The following is a 6,003-nucleotide window of genomic DNA, read 5'->3' as shown; positions in this document are numbered from 1 at the left end:
TCTTTGCCAATTTGGATGCCTTTTATTTCTCTTTCTTGCCTTATTGCCCTCGCTAGGACTTTCAATACAATGTTGAATAGAAGTGGTGATAGAGAGCATCCTTGTCTGGTTCCAGTCGGCAAGGGGAATGCTTTGAGTCTTTCTCCATTAAGAGTAATGTTGGCTGTTAGCTCTCCATATGCCCTTTATTCTGCTGAGGATTTTCCCTTCTATCCCTATTTTGCTGAGAGTTCTGAACAGGAATGGGTGCTGGATTTTATCAAATGCCTTTTCTGCGTTGATTGCTATGATCATATGGTTCTTTTGTTTTGTTTATGTGGTGTATTTTGTTTATTTTTCTGATGTTGAACCATCCTTGTGTACCTGTTATGAATCCCACTGGGTTAGGATGTGTTACTTTTTTATATATGTTGTTGGCTTCTGTTGGCTAGGATTTTGTTGAAGATTTTTGTGTCTATATTCATGAGGGATATTGATCTGTAGTTTTCCCTTATAGAGATGTCTTTCCCTGGTTTTGGTATCCAGATTATGCTTGCTTCATAAAATGAATTTGGGAGGATTCTATCTTTTTCTATGTTCTGGAATAGTTCAAGTAGTATAGGTGTAAACTCTTCCCTGAATGTTTGGTAAAATTCTCCAGTGAAGCCATCTAGGCTAGGGATTTTTTTTGTGTGGGAAGTTTTTTTTTATGACCTGCTGGATTTCTTCTTTTGTTGTGGGTCTGTTCAAGTATTCTATCTCTGACTGGGATAGTTGAGGTAGGTGTTGTGTTTCTAGAAACCTGTCCATCTCTTCTAGGTTCTCAAATCTGTTGGAGTACAGTTCTTCATAATATTCTGTTATTATCTTTTTATATCAGTTGGTTCTGTTGTGATGTCCTTTTTGTTTATTATTCGTGTTATTTGCATCTTCTCTTTTCCTTTGTTAAATTTACCAATGGTTTGTCAATTTTGTTAATCTTTTAGAAGAACCAGCTTCTTGTTTTGTTGATTTTCTCTCTCTTTTTTTTTTTTTTTGTTTGTTTTGTTTACTGTTAAATTTATTTCTGCTCTGATCTTTATTATTTCCTTACTTCTGGATACTGTAGGTTTCTTTTGTTGCGCTTTTTCTAATTGTTGGAGTTGTTGAGTTACAGTATTGATTTTGTCTCTTTCCTATTTTTTGATGTGTATGCATTTATTGCTATAAATTGACCTCTGAGTACTGCTTTTGCTGTGTCCCAAAGGTTTTGCTAAGTTGTATCTTCATTCTTGTTAATTTCTAGGAATTTTATTTCACACTTTCTTCTTCTCTTACTCAGTGGTTTTTGAGCAGTATATTATTGAGTTTCCACATTTGGATATTTTTTCTTTGATCTTCCTATTATTGATTTCTAATTTTATAGCATTGTGATCTGAGAAGATGCTTTGTAGTATTTCAATGTTTTTTTTTTTAATTTATTGAAGCTTGTTTTGTGTCCTAACATACTGTCTATTCTAGAGAATGATCCATGTGCACTAGAGAAGAATGTGTATTGTGCTTATGTTGGGTAGAGTGTTCTGTATATGTCTGTGAGGTCAAGTTGGTTGATTGTATTGTTCTTGTGTGTGTGTGTGTGTGTGTATGTATGTATATATATATTTATTTATTTATTTATTTGTTTATTTATTTATTTATTATTTTTATTTTAGCTGTTCTGTCCCTCCTTGAAAGTGGAATGTTAAAGTGTCCTACTAGTATTGTAGAGTTGTCTATTTTTCCTCTCAATTCAATAAATATTTGTTTTATGTATTCTGGAGCACTTTCATTGGGTGCATAGAAACTAATTATAGTGATGTCTTCTTGGTCAATTGATCCTTTCAGCATCATATAATGTCCTTCTTTGTTCCATATGCTGTTTTTTACCTTGAAGTCTATTTTATAAGAAATTAATATTGCCACTCCTGTTTTTTGTTTGTTTGTTTAGTTGGTTGGTTGCTTGCCATTAACTTGGTATATTTTTTCTTTCCACCTCTTAATTTTTTATTTTTTTTTTATCTTTATGTCTAAGGAGGGTCTTTTGTAGGCAGAATATAGATGGGTCTTCTTTCCTTATCCAATATGCCACTCTCTCTCTTGACTGGTACATTTAGTTCATTCACTATACTAGAAAGCTGCTACTTATGTTTTATTGACTATGCAAAAGCATTTGATTGTGTGGATCATGACAAATTATGGATAACATTAAGAAGAATGGGAATTCCAGAACACTTAATTGTACTCACGAGGAACCTGTACATAGACCAGGAGGCTGCTATTTGAACAGAACGAGGGGAGACTGCATGGTTTAAAATCAGGAAGGGAGTGTGTCAGGGTTGTATCCTTTCACCATACTTAGCCAATCTGTATGTTGAACAAATAATCCAAGAAGTTGGACTGTATGAAGAAGAATATGTCATCAGGACTGAAGGAAGACTCATTAACGACCTGCAATACACAGACAACATAATTTTGCTTGTTGAAAGTGAGGAATACTTGAAGCACTTACTGATGAAGATTGAAGAATACAGTGTGCAATATGGATTACACCTCAATATAAAGAAAACAAAAATCCTCACAAATGGACCAATAAGCGGCATCACAATAAAGGGAGAAAAGATTGAAGTTGTCAAGGACTTCATATTGCTTAGTTCTACAATCACCACCCATGGAAGCAGCAGTCAAGACATCAGATGACATATTGCATTGGGCAAATCTGCTGCAAAAGATCTCTTTCAAGTGCTGAAGACCAAAGATATCTCCTTGAAGACTAAGATGTGCCTATCCCAAGCCATGGTATTTTCAGTTGCCTCTTATGCATGTGAGAGCTGGACAATGAAAAAGGAAGAACAAAGAAGAGTTGATGCTTTTGAGTTGTGGTTTTGGAGAAGAATGCTGACAGTACCATAGACTGCTAAAAGAACTAACAAATTATCCTGAAAGAAGTGCAGCCAGAATGCTTCTTGGAAGCAAGAATGGCAAAACTTTGTCTCACCTACTTTGGTCATGTTCTCAGAAGGGACCATTCCCTGGAGAAGGATATCATGCTTGGTGAAATGGAGGGTCAACAAAAAAGGGGAAGACCCTCTACAAGATGGGTTGACACAGTGGCTGCAATGATGGGCTCAGGCATAGAAAAGATTGTGAGGATGGCACAGGACCAGGCAGTATTTCGTTCTGTTGTCCATAAGGTCACTATGAGTCAGAGGTGACTTGATGGCACCTAATAACAACAACAACATGAATTTATTGCTGTCATTCTATTGTGTTTTTTGTTGTGTTGTTGGTTATTTCCTTGTTCCAAGTATTTTTCTGTGCTGAGCTGATTTTTGTTACCAGCTGTTTCTTTTTTCTTCATTAATGTTGGTTTTGTGCTTACTAAGCCCATGTGTTGTTGTTCTTTCTGAGTTTGCTTAGGGGGATTGTTACTTTTCTTTGTGGTTACCCTGAAGTAAATTCTTAACCCCTGAAGTTTGGAACAGTCAGTTCTGTAAAGACATTGTCCTTTCTTCCTCTCCATATAGAAGTTTAGTAATTAAAGCTTTGATTTCATCTGTTTGCTTTGTTACTGGTGTTGTCTGCAGATTGACTCCCTTTTATCACTGTGTACATTATTTTATGAGCTTATTTTGAGCATGTCTTTCTGGTTTGGTTTCTAAGTGGTGATATCAAGTGTCCTGATTTTAATTTGTTGTTCTCTGTTGTGCGTTCTCTATTGAAAGGACTTCTTTTAGCATTTCTTGTAGGGTTGCTCTGGGTTTCACAAATCCCCTTAATTTCTGTTTGTTTGAATGTCTTGATTTAAACCTCATGTCTGAGGGACAATTAGGCTGGCTATATAATTCTTGGTTGGAAATTCTTTTCCTGCAATGTTTTATATGTGCCATCCTATAGCCTTCTTGCCTACATGGCTTCTACTGAGAAATCAGACCTTAAGTTTTATTGGTTGTCCATTGTAAATGACATTTCATTTTTCCCAAGCTGCTCCTAAGGTTCTTTCTTTGTCTTTGGTTTTGGAGAGTTTGATTATGATATGTCTTGGTGACTTTCTCTTTGAATCTATCCTGTATGGGTTACTTAAGCTTCTTGGGCAGATACCTTTTCTTCCTTCATGATAGGGGGAAAATTTTCTGTTAGCAAGTCTTCTACAATTTTCTTAGTGTTTTTTTGTTTGTTTGTTTGTTTTTTGGCCACCTCTTGTGAAATTCCAGTGAGGCATATGTTGTTTCATTTCATGTCATCCATATAACACTTAGGTTCTTGTCATTTCTCTTTAATCTTTGTTCTGATTTTTCTTCATACAGGCTGGCATCAAGGGATTTGTCTTCTAGTTGGGAAATGCGTTCTTCAGCCAGTTTTAGTCTACTCTTTTGTCCTTCCACTATGTTATCTAACTCCATAATTTTAGTGTTCCTCTTCTGTATTTCTAATTGCTATTTTTGCATGAGTTCTAATTGTGTATTTATTTTGTTATTTTGTTCTTGAATGGTTTTCCTGAATTCTTCCAGGATACTATCTTTCTTCTCAGTGATTCTGTTGGTGGTTTCCTTGACCTCTTGGAGAGTCCTATGTATATACCTTCTGAATTCCTTCTCAGATAGTTCTCTTGCTTGTTTTTCTTCCATGATAGATAATTCTTTAGCCTGGGCTTTTATTTCTATTGTATTGTTCACTTACTGATTGATTGATTGATTGTTAGATTTGAAGTTGTCTGTTGTTTCATAGACATTATGAAGTTGTCTTTAATTGTTAGTTACGTATTGATTTGTGTCACCCTTATTTTATGTTTTACTATACCTGAAAGTGTGAAGCAGGTGTACTTTTTTGGTTATTAACTTAGTTGTACTGGGTTGCTCTCCAGCTCTCTCTATGTTGGTGGAAGCACTGGTGGGGATGTGGGTGCCAGTCTCTGTTCATCATTAAGGGAATTTGGAGTTGGGATGAGCAGGTGTTGTCCACCATCTGTTGTTTTTTCCCATGGTGTAGGAGTTACTGGTGTTACCTATTGGATGAGATGTTGATGAGATGCTGAGTATAATAACTCCTGTTGCCTGGTAGAGGTTTAATGTGTTCCTTCTATGGATGCGGAGTTCTGGTGGCATAGTGCCTAAGGTATTTGACTGCTAACCAGAAGGCTGGCAGTTCAAACCTACCACCCACTCCTCAGAAGGAAGAGGGGGCAATCTACTTCTGTAGTGATATCACCTCAGAAACCCAAAGAGGGGTTGCTATGAGTCAGATCTGACTCCATGGGAGTGGTTGAATTTGTTGAGTTCTCCATCAGATGAGGTGGGGAAGAAGAGGGAGGGGGAAAAAGCACCAGTAGCAAGTCCCCATTTTCTGCTTTGGGCGAGATAGTTTAGGCAGCTCTGCCGTGACAGGCAGTGTAGTTTGTATCTCCCTGAGTCATCTACTAATGGTGACATCCTACTGTCAATCAAAGACCCACAGTTCAAAGTCAACAGAAACCCCTGTGGGTAAAGGGCTGCTACTTTCCACTTGGATCAAGAAGCAGCAGAAACCCCATACCTCAGTCCACTCTGTGCTAAAAAGGGGTCCTGGAAGAGTTGAACCCCAGCCCAGTGCTGTGAACTCGCTCCAAGGCTCTGCCTACTCAGAGGAAGTTTCTCCCTTTTCCCCACTCCTTTCTGGACTCCATGGCAAGCCAAGCTATGGAGAGTCTAGATCTATTTCCCAGTAAGAGTATCTACTCAGTCAGCTCCCAAGGTCACCACCAAAAACTCCTAGTGTGGATATTCTAAGTCCCTAATACTTTCCCTTGTTACACTCCTGAGAGGGACCAGGTCTCCCGGAGCAAGGTAGGCACGGGCGGGCTTGTGCTTACTCACTGATCTGCACTGAACACTTTCCCTTGTTACCCTCCTGAGAGGGACCAGGTCTCCGAGAGCAAGGTAAGCACGGGCATAGCACAGAGTAGCAGGCCGGAAGAGCAGGAGAAAGGGGTAAAACCCAGGAAGCCAAAGAGAAGAGCAATCAGCCAAAGGG

At 38.1% G+C, this 6,003-nt stretch overlaps 1 protein-coding gene across 1 annotated transcript in view; it reads left to right on the top strand.

Moving 5' to 3' along the window:
* Positions 1 to 6,003, top strand: part of FAM3D (FAM3 metabolism regulating signaling molecule D) — a 108,416-nt gene that overhangs the window by 44,397 nt on the left and 58,016 nt on the right. The gene's annotated exons all lie outside the window — the stretch shown is intronic.

Source organism: Orycteropus afer, unplaced genomic scaffold, assembly GCF_000298275.1.
Source record: "Orycteropus afer afer isolate SDZICR_OR568_19922 unplaced genomic scaffold, OryAfe1.0 scaffold00041, whole genome shotgun sequence".
In the NCBI taxonomy this organism is placed as follows: Eukaryota; Metazoa; Chordata; class Mammalia; order Tubulidentata; family Orycteropodidae; genus Orycteropus; species Orycteropus afer.
The sequence above is the reverse complement of the archived record's forward strand: the minus strand, read 5'-3'. Positions and strand labels throughout refer to the sequence as shown.